This window comes from Amphibalanus amphitrite, unplaced genomic scaffold (genome assembly GCF_019059575.1).
Source record: "Amphibalanus amphitrite isolate SeventyFive unplaced genomic scaffold, NRLGWU_Aamphi_draft 000411F_arrow, whole genome shotgun sequence".
NCBI lineage: Eukaryota > Metazoa > Arthropoda > Thecostraca > Balanomorpha > Balanidae > Amphibalanus > Amphibalanus amphitrite.
In genome coordinates, this window is record NW_024881905.1 from 204,958 (window position 1) to 224,016 (window position 19,059).

Consider the following 19,059-nt stretch of genomic DNA (forward strand, 5'->3'; position numbering starts at 1 on the left):
TATGCAATATGCAATTGCAGGCACTTGGTATCCCTCACTTATCCCTCATTGGGGCTCTGGCGGGCTCCTGAGGGCCCACGTCTATCTCCGGGAGCCCATATAGACAGGCTCCTTTGGGTCCTTTCAGTACACTATAGCATAAGAGATCTCCATGCGAGTCCTATACATACATCTGAGGGGGTACCCTGATGTCTGAGGTACCCAACTGCAGCTCCAATGGTCTCTTCTTACACTGGCGGATCCAGGGAGGGGGCATTTAGGGCCATGCCCCCTTCCCAGAGGCCTAAAGTGGCCCGTTTTCCCCCTCCCCCAAACGATAATAAAACATAGTTCAATCAGGGCGTGGCCCAGGAGCCGAGTTAGACAGGGCTGTTTTACCACCTCCCGGCCCGCAAAGGACCCAAGCACTGACTCGAAGCGGGTTAACCCTCGCCGGACCTATTGGTTTTCTACATACGCGCCGGCCGAGGGGGGGGGGGGCGGGTACGACCCCCCCCTCGCCGTTTCGCCCCTGGTGGAGCTAGCGCGTCGCGGAAAAAACGAGCGTGTGCGCCGTTACGAGACGCAGAGATTGGTACCCGATTTTAAGGTCCTAGGTCAACCGGTGACCTCTGAGGTCAGGTCAAGTGCCCCAGGGTACGGTTCAGTTTTTGGTGAATAACTTCGCAAAAAACGGCCGCAGAGCGCCGATTTCGGCAGCATCGTGTTCGCCTCGCTCAGGCGCGTCGAATGATATACTTTTTGTCCGGGTCAGGTCAACTTGGGGTGTTGACCTCAGGTCAAGGTCAGGTCATCACCCCCAGGTCACGAAGTTGGTCGAAAGAGGTCATGTCGCATATCATTCGATTCGGCAGGCCTTCCTGAGTCCATTGGTGCCTTTCCCGACTCGCTAGCTCAATTTGATCAAGAGTTATTGACGAAAAACTAATTTGACCTTGATGACGTCATAAATGACGTCACGCAAGGTCAACATTGCAAAAGTGACGCATCTAACCTTGCAAGGAGTGCATCAAATCACGATTCTGTGTGCTTGAGATAGTTAGAGATCGTTCCCGGCGCCAGAATAGCAGTTTGAATTTTTCCCCATTGACTTATAATGGTGAGGTCACGAAAATGACCTGACCTCATATGACCTTTAGGAAAAATCCGAGATATACAAGTTGTGGGACTCATAATGGATACTAGATCCTGCAAGTTTCATTTCCCTGTGACATCTCCTCTGGCAGTGAGGGCGTTGCGAAGTTGCGACATCTGAAGACCGTGCAGAGGTTCACTTATGACGTCATAGGTCAGTGACCTGACCTGACCCAAAAATGCGGTTGGTGTCAAAAGATCCGGCTTGGATCAAAGGTCAGGTATGCCAAGTTTCAGCTCTCTATCGCCAGCGTGTTCGGAGCTATCGCGAAAAAACCCTATGGGGGGGGGCGGCACCCGCCCCCCCCTCGGCCGGCGAGGGTTAAAGAGACCCTCCCACCTTCAAAAAAGTTAATGAATTGGCATGAAAGTGATGTCGCTAGGTTCAGAAAGGGCGAAAACGAATATCTACCAAATTTTATCGAAAAATATTCACCGGTTTTCAAGAGATTAGACTTTTATTTTTGTTTACTTTTTGGGATATCCGCTGCTGTTCCTAGCGACTTTATTTGAAAGTGCGGCATTTGTTGCGCGCAAAGCAGCCTATACCACCGCATGCTACCAAACGTTTTAGTAAAATATTAAAAAATCATTAGATCTCCGCTGACGTCACACATTCAGAGGGGTATCCAAAAGCATTAGCCCCTCTGAATCAAAATGCTGCAATTTTGAAATTCAATATTTCCGATTTAAGGCATTTCTCGATGTTGTGAGTGCGTGCCGAAACCGGTAATTGTGAGCCAGGGACCCCATTTTGGCTATCTCAGCTCAAATCTAATGTTAAGGTGGGAGGGTCCCTTTAACTGGTCGATAAAAACAACGGTAAGTGTTTACAAAGTAATATAAAGGCATGGGTCGGGTGGGCTACTATTTATATATTTTTCTTTTTAGTTAAAAAAAAAAATCATAGTGTCAGGGCTGTGACGAAAAATAAGTGGCCTAAATCCGATGAGAAAACAGGATTTGGGGGTACCCTAGGTTTGGCTCCTGCATGAGTTGCCCCCCCCCCCCCCCCCAAAAAAAAAACGCAAGCCTGGATCCGCCAGTGGTAGTATGTCCCTTATGTATTGCGGCAAGTCAGCGAAATGACTTATCAGCTTGTTGTAAAATATCAGTCGGTGTTTTTTTCGTCGTGTTTCTAAGGTGTCCCAGCCTAGGTCTAAAAGGAGCTTGTTATGAGATGTGTTAAATAACGCACCCGTCACTAGACGTGCTGCCCTTGCGTGTAGTCGTTCTAGTCGTAGTTTGTCTTTGGTCGTTATTAGTCCGTCGTATACAATGTCACTGTAGTCAAATATTGGAAGTATATAGGTGCTGTATATCTGGTTTAGGATGTCACGTGGTAAATATTTAGCGATTGGATATAGGGGACTTAGCGCAGTATTAACCTTTTTAATTATGATATTGATGTGGTTGTGAAATCTCAGATCCGTCGATAGTGTAAGACCGAGGTGAGTGTGACTACTTGACAGAGGTATGCAACTGTCATCGAATGACAACGATGGTGAGTGAGAAGACGTCACGTGACTAAAAATTGCCTGTTTGGTTTTAGCCGCACTAAAGCTGATGAGCCAATCTGTACCAAAGTTAGAAATTATATTAAGGTCAGTTTGTAAGGATTTAAAAACTTCGTCTCGGTTTGAGTCGGCTACGGATCGCTGCCCGGGAAGCGCAATGAGCTGTGAGGGGTTTCGTGAGTATGATGCGTATAGTGATGTGTCATCTGCGTAAAATAGAGATTCGTTATGAGTGATGTCAGCGAGGTCATTAAGGTAAATGAGGGCAAGTAATGGACCCAGGACGCTACCTTGCGGGCATCCGGTATTAATAAGACGGGGCTGAGAAAAATTGTCATTAACACACACTCGGATACTTCGGTCAGCTAAATAAGACTTAAGCCATGCATGAAGTGTACCTGTAATTCCGAATAGTGTCTTGCATTTATATAAAAGACCTGCGTGCCAAATTTAGTCAAAATATTTACTTATATCTAAAAATATTGTTGTAAAATCGTTGCCAGTATCGAGTGCGCTGTACAGTTTGTGTGTGAGGTAAATAAGTTGAAGGTGAGTACTATGATGTGGCCTGTAGCCGCTTTGTTTGTCGGTAAGAAGATTATTTTCGGTTATGTGACTGTAAATGCGGTTAAAAATGATTTTTTCAAAGATTTTAGAAATGCAGGGTCAAAGACTGATGGGTCGATAGTTTGATGGATCTGATGCTGAGCCTTTTCTCTTAAAAATAGCGTGAACCTTTGCTTCTTTCCAAATTGACGGAAAATGACCTTGATTTATCGATTGATTAAAAAGTTTAGTTAGTGGTGTCACTATTAAAAGTGCTACTAGTTTTAAAATTTTTGGTGGGAGATTATCGGGACCACATGATTTGTTTACGTCAAGTGAGTTTAAAAGATTAAGTACTTCTCTCTCCGTAATAGTTATTGTATTTAAGATCGGAACCGGGGATTCTGGCGTTAAAACTGGTATTTGTTTGTCACTGGTCTCTAATATTGACTGATTAGCAAAGTAATTACAAAGTAAATTGGCTTTATCGTTATCATCAGTTGTTGTCTCACCGTCTGGTTTGATGAGTGGTGGTAATACGTGCGCTTTGGATCTTCCGGTCATTTGCCTTAAAATATTATGGTATTTGTGCGGATTGTTTTTCGTAGATAAAAGTTGCTGTACTTGATTTATCCTATACGCTTCTTTTAATTTTTTATTTAGTTCAGTAGCTACGTTTCTCTGCCGTCTCCATCTAGCCCAGCACTCGTCTGTCTGTAGTTTGAGCGCCTTTCTGAATAGTCTGTCTCGTTTTCGGGCTTCCCGTTTTAGTTCATTATTGTACCATGGCTTGCTATTTGGTCTTGTGCGTGTTATTCTAGTCGGTATTGCTTTGTCTGCTGCGCTCAAAATTGCATGTGTAAAATCCACGGTGGCCTGGTCAGTGTTTTGATTAATAATATTATCCCAGTCAGTTTGTAAAAGTTCGTTTGTGAGCATATCTGCGTCGAGTAGGTGGAAATCTCGTACCGTCTTTGTAGTGCTCTCTGTAATTGGTTTTGTTATTTTCACTGTTACGTATACCGGAAAATGGTCAATCTGGGAGAATGGGGAAGCCACACCATGGTCGACCACCTGGTGCCTTTCCCTGTGCCTTATGTTTACCATAAGGCACATGGAAATGATAGGACCCGGTTGGACCCGGCCAAATATTTTGGGGGACCCGGTCTGGACCCATCCGGGTCCAGACCGGTTCCATAGACCGGGTCCCCGGGTCCACATTTTGCCACCTCTACTTAGGGTAGACAGCTGAAACTTGGTATACCTAATTTTTTATTCAAACTGGACCTTTTGACCTCAACTGCGTTTTCAGGTCAGGTCAGGTCAATGACCTATGACGTCATAAATAAACCTCTGCGAAGTCCTCAGATGTTGCAACTTTGCAACGCCCTCAGTGCCAGAGGAACTTTCACAGGAAGATGAAAGTTACAGGACGTAGTATCCTTCTGAGGTCTCACAACTTGTTTATCTCGGATTTAACCTAAATGTCACATGAGGTCAGGTCGGTCACGTGACCTCATCATTATAAGTCAATGGGGGAAATATTGAAACTGTTATTTTGGCGCCGGAAATGATCTAAAACTATCCCAAGCACATGAAATCGTGGTTTCATGATCGGACCTTACAAAGAGTGCATGAAACCACGATTTCATGTGCTTGGGACAGTTTTTAGACAATTTCCGGCGTCAAAATAACAGTTTTAATATTTCCCTCCATTGACTTATTATGGTGAGGTCACGTGACCGAACTGACCTCATGTGACATTTGGGAAAAATCTGAGATATACAATTTGTGAGACCTCCAAAGGATACTACGTCCTGTAAGTTTCATCTTCCTGTGAAAGTTCCTCTGGCACTGAGGGCGTTGCAAAGTTGCAACATCTGAGGACCGTGCAGAGGTTCATTTATGACGTCATAGGTAAGTGACCTGACCTGACCTGAAAACGCAGTTGGCGTCAAAAGATCCAGCTTGAATAAAATATTAGGTATGCCAAGTTTCAGCTGTTTTCCCTCAGCGTGTTTTGAGCTATCGCGAAAAACCCCTATGAGGCGGCATCCGCCCCACCCCTTCTCGGCCGACGAGGGTTAATGTACTAATTCATGTACATGTATGAGCAGATATAGTATCATCTCAGCTAAAATATATCACTATAGTTCGTTTTTTTTCAAAAGGACGCTGGCTCCAAGTTCCTTATCGAAGCTCTCATGTGAGTTTTGGCAGCTTCAGCGTCTGGTCAAGAATTTCTTACCGAAAAAATATTCGATTTCAAATTGTGCACGGTAAGTACCCGGAAATTGTGTCTTGAAAAATTAGCAAACTATGATGACGTCACTGGTGGCAGCAGGCACCAATGTCCGTACGATGGGATAAAGTTTCGACGAATTTGTTTTCCACTGTTGCCGAGGTTATAATCGAGTAAGCGGTTTCGTCCATGATAGTTATACGTTACATTGCAATACAAGTTCGACAGCATGACGTCACCACTGTTCTCATATCTGGTTCCAAAATGCACGTATGGAAATTATTGGGAATACTTCACATGTCAGAATAAGGCGACGTTCGAGTTTCTCAGGTTCAGTTTTTGCTCGTTTTGCTCGCTAAAACGCGTGCTTTTACGAAAAACGTACTTAGAGCCAGAGTCCTTTTGAAAAAAAAACGAACTATAATTCATAGTTATAGAAGACACTAGGGTTACCCGCGTGCTCCGCAACGCGAAGAAGGGTTATTTTAGACCCGTGGGTATTGGGTTGGTCTGTGTCGATTTGGCTGGTATCCATTTCGTTCGATTGCTTTTCGACGGCCAAGCATTTTGCAATAAAAAAGATGCATCGCATCGAGGTGCCCGTGTCGTATTATCATGCGTTCTACTTTAGAATGATTCGAAAACTGGCGTGAAGCCTATTGAGGGCCATCGATGAATTTAGCTAAAAATGACGATGTAATGATTTGGAATATTTACATTTTTAAGGATACTGTTGCTAATCATGCAAAAATGAAGAGTGAATATTGGACAGAATTGAATGCTCTATCCAATGGTACCATATTCAATTGCCAAAGGTATCAGGTTATGCAGCAAACCCCGTGTGATTAATAAAGTGGCACAAAATTGACAAACACCATTTTCTCCTGTGATTTGCACCACCTTGATTTGGATCAATCAGCTTTTCACAATTTTTATATGAGAGGCGGTACCTTTCTCTTGCAAATAGGCGTTGATTCAACTCGCTCCATTTAACGGTCACCTAAAAATAAAATTAATTCCAAAATCCCTCAAAAACCGCAATTTTTCAAATAAAAGTGCCCTCTCCGGTGCACGTGGCGCGTGCTATCCTCTGCATTGCACACCATTCAATAGCCCGTTCAATTCTGTACACGATGCTGTTTTCCCTGTGCTGGTCGGACCCCTGGTCACCAAGATATTGCACGGGCACTGGACCCGTGTCGGCCAAAATTAGCCGTTTTCGCCCGATTTCGCACGCCGATTTATACATGTAAAGTCTATGACGCGAATTTGCACTTTTTGAGCACGCGCCACGCGCTCCCTATCAATCCGATCGAGCTGAGACCCCTCAAAGGCACGTCGCGCATCCTTGATCTATAAGTTGTGCAAATTTCACCGGGCTAGGTGCAACGATCTGGCCTGTAGTCCACGCAAAGCACGACCAAGTCGGGACCTCGGTAACGGACAGACGCACCCTCCTCAAATAGTAATATAGATAATTGAACACCAGCTTTTACTTTATTTAATGGGAGCTTTCGAAAGTTATGCAGCTTTCTTCGTCAGCCTTGGTACAAAACACTAAAACAGATCCTTGAACAATTACATTAGACACCACAAAAAGCGAAAATGGCGCATCTGGATATTTTTTTTGAAAAAGTTCTCGCTGTTTCTCTTCGATCGCGCTACCATCAAGCACGTCACACAATAACAATACACGCACATGACAAAATACCACACATTTCAGTCTAACACACGGTAGACATTTGCGACTGGAACACCTGGTTTTGAGTTTAGCGCACGCCCCCTCGCCTTGTCAATGAAAATACCCTCTTTTATCTTCCGTTTTTTTTCACTCCCTCTCAAATGCCAGGATTTTGACCCCCTCCCACGCGATGGAATGTCCCGTCTCTATGACGTGTTTTGAAATACCGGAATGATTTTCGTCCATGTTTCTAATAGCCCGTTTGTGTTCTTTTTCCCTAGTTTTAATGCTTCTTCCCGTTTCCCCGATATAAATACACCTGGTCACACTCGCACTCATACTGGTACACGAGACCGGCATTCTGATGTGGACCCCGTCTATCTTTCGGTTTCACCAAGATACCTCTTAAGTTTCGGTCTGGTTTGGTAGCCACTCGGGCGTACGGCTTCAGCGCACGGGTCACCTTCTCCGTTACCCCTTTAACGTAAGGTATGACAACAAGAGGTTTGTCATCACGCTGATCCCTTGGCCTGGCCTCCCTGTTCCTAACTTTCCTGCGGGTCGCCTGTATGAACCGCTTAGGGTAGTTGTTGGCCCTGAGCACCCTGTTGACATGGTCAGCCTCTACTACTCTATCCGAGTCGTTGGTTATCAGCTGCTCCTCCCTCCTTACCAAGGACCGAACCACTGATTCTTTATGTTGAGTGCTGTGATGCGAGTCGAAATTTAGATAGCTGTCCGTATGGGTCGCTTTCCGGTGAACTGTAGTTTTGACTGAGCCGTCATCCATCCTACTTACCATCACATCCCAAAAAGGCAGGTTTTGCTCGTTCTCCCTTTCTACAGTAAACTGAATGCCAGTTACCTGTCTGTTCAGGTAAGCTGGTGTTCAATTATGTCTTCTATAACTATGCAACCGCCCCAGCTAAATAACAATATTTACAATTACATCACTAATTCATGTTCGATACATTCTATTGTTAGTATAAATATTCACTCATTATATTTTCAATTTATTTGACTTTTGTGCATGACGAATATTTATTTTTCAAAAAATAGGTGCTATCTCCAAAATGGAAATTTTTCAGATTTCAGGGACCACACCATCGGATTCCTCGCAAAATTTTGGTTCAGAAAACACTAAAATTGGAGATAGGTATTTTCAAAAGTCATTTACCGTCTGTTGGAGCAAAGTGCGTGGTGAGCACTCCCGGCTCGCTGATGGATCACATAACCAGCGACGAGGGCTTCTCGCTAGCGCACCTGCGCTACCTGGTGATCGACGAAGCCGACCTGGTGATCGAGATGGCCGAGACGGGCTGGCTGAAAGCGGTGGAGCGGGTGGCGGCGGCCACGGCCCGCCGCCCTGCGTCGCCAGCCGGCCGACGGCCGCCGCCGTCTGCGCGCCTCACCTGCCGCTGCAGAAGCTGCCGTTCTTGGCCACCCTGTCACAGAACCCGGAGGCCGGAGAAGCTGGAGCGAATGTCGCTGTTCCAGCCGCGACTGCTGTTGGCCGGCACGGCGGCCGCCGCCGTCGCACTGCCCGGTCAGTTCGTCGGCAGGTTCACCACGTCGGCCGAGCTGAGCGAGTCGTTCAACGTGGTGGCGCCGCAGCCGCTGAAGCCGCTGCTGATGCACCATTTGCTCCGACAGCCCGACTGGCGACGCTCGCTCGTGTTGGTCAACTGGAACGAGGCGGCGCACTAGCTGGAGCTACCGCTGTCGGTGCTGGGCGCGCGCGTGACTGAGTTCTGTGGGGTAGTGCCGGCGTGCCGGCGGCGGCGCGCGCTAGCTGAGATGGCCGCGCTGGTGTGCTCGAGGCTATAGCGCGCGGTATTGACGTGGACGCCGTGGACGCGGTCGTGTCGTACGACATCCCGGCGCTGTTGAAGACGTACACTGCGTGCGTCGGACGGCGCGCATCTGCCGGGCCGGCCAGGCGGTCAAGCTAATGTTGGAGCGGCAGCGCAGCCATTTCCAGTGGCTAATGGTGCAGGCGGGCAAGACGGGCGGCCGGGTGCGGGAGACGCCGGCGCTGCTGGACGAGCTACGAGCTGCGTCAGTACGAGGCGACCTACGTCAGTGGATTTCCACACTAGCTTCTAGTGGATCGCTATTGTTTTTTATGCTCATTGCTCATGATTTATATACATTTTAGAAATATTGCAATGAATAGGTGTATGCATTGTCATCAGCCTAGAAAAGTTGAAGTAAGTAAAGCGTTTTAGTTGCATAATGTATATTTGTTAATGAACACGGATTTAACATGTCCTAACTCCCAAACATTTCGATATTAGACCCGAGTTACAAACCAATCGAAAAGCTTAGACGATCATTTGGGGCGTAGCCAGACGGTTCGGCTGGGTGTGAAAGCCGGCGACCAAGGTGGTCACCACCCGATCATAATGCAGAGCGGTCTCCGTCGGACGATTGTGTCCGCGCGCAACGAATGATCTCGGCACACGCGGAGGAGTGCGGCAGGACTCTCCACTGAGCGGTACTGGGCGCAGTCGAACGACGGTCGACGACGCTAGCGCAGGTATTGTTAATTTGTTACGACTTACGAGCCGGACCAGTGTAGCGGGCCCGGAGCGAATATTCTTTGCTGTGTGACGTTCCTTCTTCTCGACCGGGCCCGGCAAACGGGGCCTGCATATCGGCTAAAACCACCTAGCCGGGCAGTCTGACCTCCACCTCGCCGAAGCGGAGCGAGCGACCACCCTCAGCCCTGCAATGACCGCGGTGCTGGGTAATATTTTCCCAGCACCGCGTTAATCTGGGTAGGTATTTTCCTAAGGTAAGACACTCGCCTTGGCACAATGCTTTAGGTATATACGCCTTGGCGAGTTCGTTAGCCCTCTTACTCCCGCTAGAAGGTGCTAATGCAGTGCACGCGAAGCCGCCTCGTAGCACCGCAGTTCAATCGCTCGGCAGCGGAACTGTCCGTCGTCCGTCCAGCTTCAGGTGGCGCCTCTGGGAGCAATGTTGGCCGCTTCTTTGCCGCTCTTTTGAAAGCTAGGAAAGAGGTGTGGCTCCTGGATCTGTCGGGAGCGGGACTCGTAGGCGGCGGAACGGGTAGGGCACCGGGGCACCGTGCCCCCTTTTGATTTTGACATTTTAACATTAGCCCTATGGGCGTTGCGTGGAAAGAATGGGACCAAAAGTCGGCAGTGCCCCCTTAATTGAAAGTGTTCCGCTGCCACTGGAGTGGGTCCCATCTAGTCCCCACCTCATAGCTGGAGGTCCACACATTGCTTTCACGGTCTACACGATGATTTTCTACAAGGTGCGACTTAAAAACAGACAAAAAGGTAGATAGCAAGTTGAAGGTATTGTAAAAATGTAATATAATAATAATAGGCTGAGAGGAAAAAAGATCCGCCTTAAATGCAAGCTTCCTTATGTCACCTTTATGAATGACGTACGCTTACAATTTACAATACAAATGTGATAAATCGTATTTCGGAGAAACGGGGAGAGGTCTAAGAAAACGTATTCAAGAGCACAAAAATGACTTACGCAATCACAGAACATCCAAGGCATTAGTCATTCACGCAGATCAAGAAGGACATCTACCAAACTGGAAAGAAGCACAGGCCATACACACAGGCTTAACGAAAACACGTCGGTGGCTGATAGAGGCCGCTTACATTTCCACAGAAAAAGTGATAAACGTATCGCCAGGCTTCTTCAAACTACATGATATTATAGCATCCCAGATCAAAGACATGCGATAGATATGAACGGATGCATGGACGTATGTATACGAAGGAACACAATCGATCGATCGAACGGATACGATATCTTTTAGCGAAAGACAATGTTTATAGTGAAGCGTGCTGTCAATGATGTTATTTGAATTTTTGATATGTATGTCGACGAAATTATGTTTTAGCATTAGCCCATGAATAAGCAATAAACGCGAAACGTCGGGCAAAAAACCTCAATTTTTAAACATTAGCTTTAGTCTTAGTTTAAAACAAATGAACAATAATTAATTTAAGGCCTTCCTATACGCTCAGCAACATTGGTAGTTTTGTATTGTATTGGCTTTTGCTGGGCACCAGAATGTTAATATAGATATGAAAGTTTATAATGCTCTACTTTGTTGTTATTACTCTTGAAAATAATGTAATAATTTACGATAATAATATTTCGAAATGTATATAGCATTTGCATTAGAAATCACGCTTCAATTTGATTGAAAACATGCTTTAAATGATTTATTAACCTTCTTGACATATCGTAATTTGATATCGTAACAGAATATCAGCTGACTACCAGCGACAAATAATTTCCGTCCGAAGTCGGCTGGAATTTTTTGTTGGTGAAACTCGTGGCTGTGTGGCGTCTATTTTTTCGGCTGGCTATTTTATTTCGGCGGCCGGTTGGTATTTTTTGGTAAAACTGGCCTCTGTAGCAGATACCAACTAGCATTTTCTCTGCCTGAGACATTCTTACTGTGACCCATACAGTGTCAGAAAAGTGGTTTGGGGATCTAAGTTCGCAGACTAAAATTTTGAAAAGGTCGCAGAACAAAGTTGGAACTTAGCTATGGTTCCAAATTTTTAATGAAGCTACTGCATTATATCAGTTTCTTTTTAGCATAATGGGCAGAGATTGTTGAAATGCAGCACATATCAAAGTGAAACACCTGCACATGACCAACATGCAATGGTAATCATTAAGCAGGCACCTCACGAGATGCCAGATCTGTCTACGATAGCAATGTAGGTTGTAGGTTGTAGGTGTTAGGCTTGTAGGTTGTAGGCTAGTAGGTAAGGTTAGGTCAGGTTAGATTATATTTCAGATTTGGCATCTCGTGAGACGCCTGCTTAATGAATCCCCATGGCCCATGCAATCTCGTATCTACTTAACAGGCAGGTAGCCTACATTGCCATTGCTCAAGTATAATGATGCATACCTATATAAATATTAATATTCACATTTGCCTAATTTTAACAAGGGAAATCCAAGAACATATCATAACTAAATGCAAGAAAACAATCTGAACCCACCAGAAGGCTACTAATGTGAAAGCAGCTACCCTTGGATATCACTTTCTTAGCCTAGGTAGAAGTGAAGGTATAATCAAGAAGGGGAGAAGTTAAGACAAACTGAAACACATGGTTTATGTTAAGTATTACCATTACCTGAGCTTGTTACAAAAAATAGACATGAACAATCCCACCTCAGATTCCTTGAACGAAGATGGTCGAAGTCGAATGAGTCTCAGTATCTCAGCCTTTAAACAAAAATCATATTGTTGAGTATGAAAAAAACGAGAAAAAAATGCACATAACCATTTAACTATTAAATTACCCCACGAAATTATACTTCTTTACAACAACTCACGCAAATTGCGAGACTAACCCGGCGCAGTCGCGTAAAAGCGCGCGATACGCGCCAGACAGCGCTGCCTAGTCTGAGAATGTATTTATTTTTTTAAAAGTATTTGTTGCTAGTTAAGTTCATTGCCGAATGACAAAAACGATTTTGATGTTCAATTTATTTTAATACAAAATTTAATGAATAATATGCAGCACAAAATAATGCCTTCGGTCGATTTATTACAAGTTAAGATATCTTACTGCCATGAGTTCGAGAAAAATAAAAAGGTCATTTTTTGTGTAATTCAGATGGGAAAAGGGCATCAAAAAGACAATAGATGTTTATTTTGTTCATTTTAATATCATTCACAAAAATTTTGCCATAAATTCGTCCAAGTTCTCTTATGCCGGCACCAAAAAGGTGATACCTCATAAGACGCTGTCACTTATTATCCCCATACGCATTTTTTGCTCATTTTTACGAAACAAAAACTATTCTATAACTTTTTCCAATCAATTTCCATTCTAGCCATACCTTGTTTTGCAATGAATGATGTCTAGGTGTCTTAAACGATCCAAGTGAAGCTGACCTTAGCAGGCACGGAACGACCCCGCAGACTATCGTAAAATATGGGCATCACACGTTATAAAATTGCTAAATTTTGACATTTTTGAAAAGAAAAATCTTTTTTACATCTACTGATATCATTTTTTCATACTTTACTGCAATTGGGAACTTTTACCAGGGGATAGTCTGCCACCACGGAAACACCAAATATGTTCTGCGAGAACTCAGAAAAAGTTTGCGCCCGGTTGCGTTATGAAGGGAGCCGGGCGGGGAGCGAGCTTGTTGGTGCGGCGATGGCAGTGTTTTAGACGTCAAAAGTCCAATGCTTATGACTCGTCTCCCATGACTCGCGTGTTATTTTTGTGATTTGTTTGGTACCTTCGTTTGATTTGTGTGAGAATGTGATTTTAAAGGTAGGATAGGTTGTTCTGATATATGTATTATGGGTAATATGCTTATCCAGTACCCATAATTTTCTGATAGCATTTAGGTACTACTCACTAGCTTGGTATATGTGTCATTTCTCAGAACAGTGTACATGTAAATTAATCAAGCTGAGCTTTTCAGGTTTATCTCACCTGACTACGTTATTAACTTGAACTGCTGTTGCCTGTCAGTTAATTTTTTTAAAGCATTCACTACTTTGTAGGCACTGCATGCTAATATGGATATGAAATCGAGCTTTTCAGGTTTATCTCACCTGATTACGTTAAGTTTGCATATCCATTGGGGCATTGCCCATTTCCAGCTCCTGCATGTTGTGTAGTCCTTCATTCATATCATACGTGTTGAACCAGATGTTAAAAGAGTGACAAAATTTTCAACATTTGTATTATAAAATACAGGATTAATTGTTAATGCACACACTGTGTGATCACAATTCACAGATCACCTGTTCATAAAACATCACAGTTGATGGGCTTCAGGCTGCCGATCAAATACCAGTTATATCTATCAATCTAATACCAGTGAAAGTTTTGCCAACAGCTGTCAGCTGGTGAACCAAGAGTAGCAGGCGGTGCTGGTTCTTGGGAGTAGGTCAGTAGTTTGTACTGCATTCTATTCAGGAGTCCAGGTCTTCATTCAGTAGCCATGGAGACTGGAGAGATGACTTAATCTGCTGAAGAAGAAAAATCAGTCAAAATGGGTAGGCAGTTGGGTTTTTATTAAGTGACCCATTGTGAAATGCTCCATCAAGCCTGATAATGCTGACATAGATGGGTAGAGGTACCTACTTTGTTGCACAGAAATCATCTGTTTAGGGAACGTTTGCTCACAGAACAAAAATTGCTTTTCTTTAGTCAAAACTTTTCGCAGAACAAATCTTCCGAGTTCAAGAAAACTTAGAAACGGGCCACTTTTCTGACACTGGACCCATAAGACTTCCTCAAAGCCTAGGTCATTCAATTCTGTGCACTCTGAAGCAATAAGGTTCTCTCGAACAAACAGCATGACCCCACCTCCTTTCTTGTTTTCTTCTCTGTCATGCCGAAATGCTGGCTGGAACCCCTTTATACTATAATGCTCCTTCATCCACACCTCTGTGAGCCCAATGATGTCTGGTTTTACCTCTTATATCATTCCTTCCAGTTCTCTCCTTTTGTTTCTTAAACTGTTCACGTTGGAGTTCATAAATGTGAGACAGTTCTCATTGACATCACTGTCTTTTGGGCACCACTTTGCCCCGAAGAATTGTGTGTGTCTCTTTTCCTTTTTGAAGTTCTTCTCTCAACTTTTTCTGAGCCTCTCTTTCCTCAGGGTACCTAAGGAAAGATCCTTTGTTAAGTACCTACACATTTGGATATCCCACCTCCTTCAGATGTGTTCGTCTTTTGATTAGCTGCTTAACCAGCTCCTTGTCTTTCAGCTTAATCATCATAAGTCTGGGTTTCTGATTGGACCCTGATGTCCCCTGATTCACCTGTTTCTTCCCCAGTCTGAAAACTTGGCCTATCTCTACTTTCACATCTCCAAGAAGGGAGGTAGTGACACCCTTGAAGCTGTTTGTGTCGTGCTGTTTACGTACATCAGGGTCTGGTGACATGCTCTCGGGTATGCAGGCATTGGTAAAATCCTTTTTGAAAGGATTGCATTCCCAATCCACATTCCTAGTGCCGAAGTGGATTGCATTCCTACCCGCAATCCCCTTTTTCACTTGGATTGAGATCAAATCCGCAATCCTTTTTTTGCAATCCTGTTGTATTATTATGTGCACTAGTGGATCTGGGGGAGGGAGGGGGGCATAGGGCCGTGCCTCCATCCCCAAATCACCCATTTCTAGTACCTAGTCTTGCGAGTAATTCCTATCTAAGGCACAGGTATTTTTTGGGAAATATTTTTTGCCTCAAACACCCCCACATTGAAACCTCTACCCAACCAGTGTTTTATATTTTTGAAACTCGCCCTCAAATACGTAACTTTGCCCTTCCTATGTAGTTCATCAGCGTATATTATTTTGAGCGTTTAAATTAAAAGCGTTTAAATTATTTCAAGTTTAGATGTAAAGCCCTTGATAACAAGGTACATTAAAGGGACTATCCCACCTTTAACATGGGGTTTGAGTTGAGATAGCCAAGTTTGCGGCGAGGTTCAGAAACCACTATCTATCTAGGTTGCAACCCCCGCGGCCTCTTGGTGTTGAAGAAATTCGTTCCCTTCATTTGAAAATGGGCCTTGCACAAGGCCCTATCTTCAACATGGAGCGACCGTTAGTGTGACGTCACCTCGTTTAGTCATTCTGATTTAAATGGGTTTATTCGTTGAAAAATCGCTTAAAACTTGGTCTGAACTTTGTTGTGGTGCCTACAGAGTAAAAAGAATCGGCTTTATGACAGTAATGTGGCCTGGGGAAGGAGGTAATTTTGGGCTGTGACGTCACATATTTGAAAGTTTGTGTTTGGAATATGGGAAGCCTAAGATGTTTAATGAAAAGTAAATGCCAGAACCGTGTTCCTGGTCATCCAATCTATAAAGTCGGGCACAATTTAACTGGTTTTAACAACATTTTAGAAGGTGGGATAGTCCCTTTAAGCCGATGAAGCCGATCTAATAATTTTCAATCGCAACAAACCATTTCAAAGCACTAATCAAACACAATCCGGATTGGATTGCAAAAAAATGGAAGTATGATGCAATCCAATCCGCAATCAAATCCTGTTTTTTGGAATGGATTTCAAATCCAGGTGCAGTCCACCAAAAAGGAATGCAATCAGGATTTTGCAATCCTGCAATCACAATCCTACCGATGCCTGCGGGTATGTTATGCAGAATGATATTGTTTTCTCTTTCATCTCTGTTTTGTGCCTGCACAATCTTTTTTATCTCCGCCGCACTATGTTTTAGCTCTTCGGTACATCGAGGAACGACCTGAGCTGCCAGGGGCGCCGCCACGGATTTTTGACTGGGGGGACGGACTGACCGACTGAAAACCCAAAAGAAGACATTCTTACCGTGGCTTTTTCGGTCGGATGCATTCAACGTTTAAAGCAAATATGGCACATTTAGAACTGAAGTAACAGTTTGTGTTGAAGTAACAGTCTAAATATGGCACATTTAGAACTTCATCATGAACTGAAGTAACAGTTTTGCAGCTTGAGCTGAGACGAGAACAAATCAGGAGCTTTTATGGCCCAACGATCACCCTAGCCAAATATATCGGTATCGATTTTAGGTTTGAAGACTGAAGTCATTCCCATAGATAACACTTTGTCATTCTCTTACCGAGGAATCCATTCCCTTACGGAAAATTGCTAGCCAATCAGCATTCAGCTGGTTTGAACTATGTACTATATCAGCTTCCGCTGCATATAGGTAAGTAGCCTCTACGAAAGATGGAAAATAGTGATGTAAAAATAAATATAAAATCCTTTTGCAAATATTCATTATTTCCTGACCATTTTAAGTTTAAAAACTCATAAAACTGTGGCAAAACAACTGGTTTGAGGAAAGTAGTTTAGGTTAGGTATTTCCTTAAAATAATAGCTAAAGACCGCATTCCCACCGAGTATCTACCTATATACACATCTGATGTCCGATTCAGTTTGACACGGCAAAGCCTCGTGTTCTATCACGGTATAATTGCTGATGTATGCCACTAATATGATCGATAATGCATATTGCATAGGTAATGCATATTGCATACCCGCGTGGGGGAGGGGACGTTGTATAGTCACAAATCTCTCTTTTTGGTTTGTGCACGAATCGGCTTCGCGCCGACGAAAATTGGCAAACAAAAAACGTTATGCAAAACTGCTCCAAAATACGAATTTTGCAGCCCGTGTAACAAGCTTGATACCAGAAAACCTTAGGTCAGTAAAACCAAGAAGTAGTCAAGTCGCCTCAAAGTTTTGTGTTCCTGCAACCGTATAGCTCATTTCTTAGAAGCTGGAAATTTAGTGTAGCGTGACTGCAGAAGTGTGGGGTCGGAGCCGGAATCAGTCGGAGTTGAATGTTTTGGCCAGTTTTGGCCAGAGTCGGAGTTGAAGTCTTCGAAAATGTTCGGATTTTGACTTCGAGGTCGGATTGATGTAGAGTCATGTTCTTAGCTGGTTAGACGAAATATATTAGGCCCGTGTTCGGCCAGTCGTGTTATACGACACACGTTGATCACGATATCAAAAATAGGCAGTTCCGCGATGACAGGTCGGATAAGCGCTGGATATTTTGTTGGCCGATGTGGCAGGGGTCAGACCAATGCATGTAGGCCCATACCCCATATACTGAGTATCTAAACCTCCTGGACCCTCTCAGATTCGGCACCGGCCGTTCCATCTCTTCCATCCTCAGGATAGTCAAATCCTTCTCCTCCACGCCACAACCCCCTGCTCCGGGCTGGACGGGCAACTCTATCCCATGCGGGAATGGCTCCACTGGAGCTATAGTCCTTTGCCGGGTGCGGTGAGTGCCAGTGGGCTGGGCTGCCTGTTCAATTGGTCGGGTTCATCCCAAGTGGCTCACTGGGGTGGCTGCCCCGACCAATGTCTCCCACTAATTCTTTCATACTTGCGGCTCTGAAATGGTCTCATTGGACCGAAGGAAGGGCCTAACCAAATTTCGAGTAGGATAACAACTAGTAAAACGCCTTTTGGGGCGACCAACAGAGCGAGCGAGAGGGTGGGGTGGGCCTTGCACGTGCGAAATTGCGAGAGGATACCTCCAACTAACTTGTGCACTGCACCCTTTTAACCGGTCCCTAACGATGTGCCAAATTTGAGCGCAATCGGCCTAGCCGTTCTCGAGATCTGGAAGCGGCACCCTGCACGTGCGCACGTGCAAGATGGGTCCCAACTGACTTTTGCACGGCACCCTACTAACCGGTCCCTAACCATGTATCAGATTTCAGCACAATCGGTTCAGCCGTTCTCGAGATCTGGAATCGACCCCTGCATGTGCGCACGTGCAGCAGCACCCCAACTGTGGCACATCGATATGCATTGCCTAGTGGGCAGGGCTGCAGAGTCGGAGTCGGAGTCGGTCGGAGTCGACAGTTGTGACCGGAGTCGGAGTTGGAGTTGGAGTCGATTTTAGAAACCCGAGCCGGAGTCGGAGTCGGAGTCACCGAAAATCTGTCGACTCCGCAGCCCTGCTAGGTCTGCGGAGTCGGAGTCGGGAGTTGGAGTCGGTCGGAGTCGACAATTCTGCCCGGAGTCGGAGTCGGAGCTGGTTTTTGAAAGCCGGAGTCGGAGTCGGAGTCAGAGTCGCCGAAAATCCATCGACTCCGCAGCCCTGAGTGGGTAGACCTACCTGCATACATGCCAACTTTCAGCGCAATCGGCCCAGTAGTTGCCGAGATATTGAAATTGTTACAAAACCGACACCTCTTCGTTTTTCACGTGGCACGTGCATATGGGGTCACTCACATGCATCGGGAATAGTCCGATGCTCGTTAGAAGGAATGAATCTAGTGCTACCCTACAAAAATTACCGCATGTAAATCGGTCAAGTGGTTGCTGAGATATAAGCCTAGCAAAAGCGTGACCACGGCATACTCAGAAATTTCCGTTAACCAACCTACGAAAGACTACGCTCGCTTCGTTCGCTCC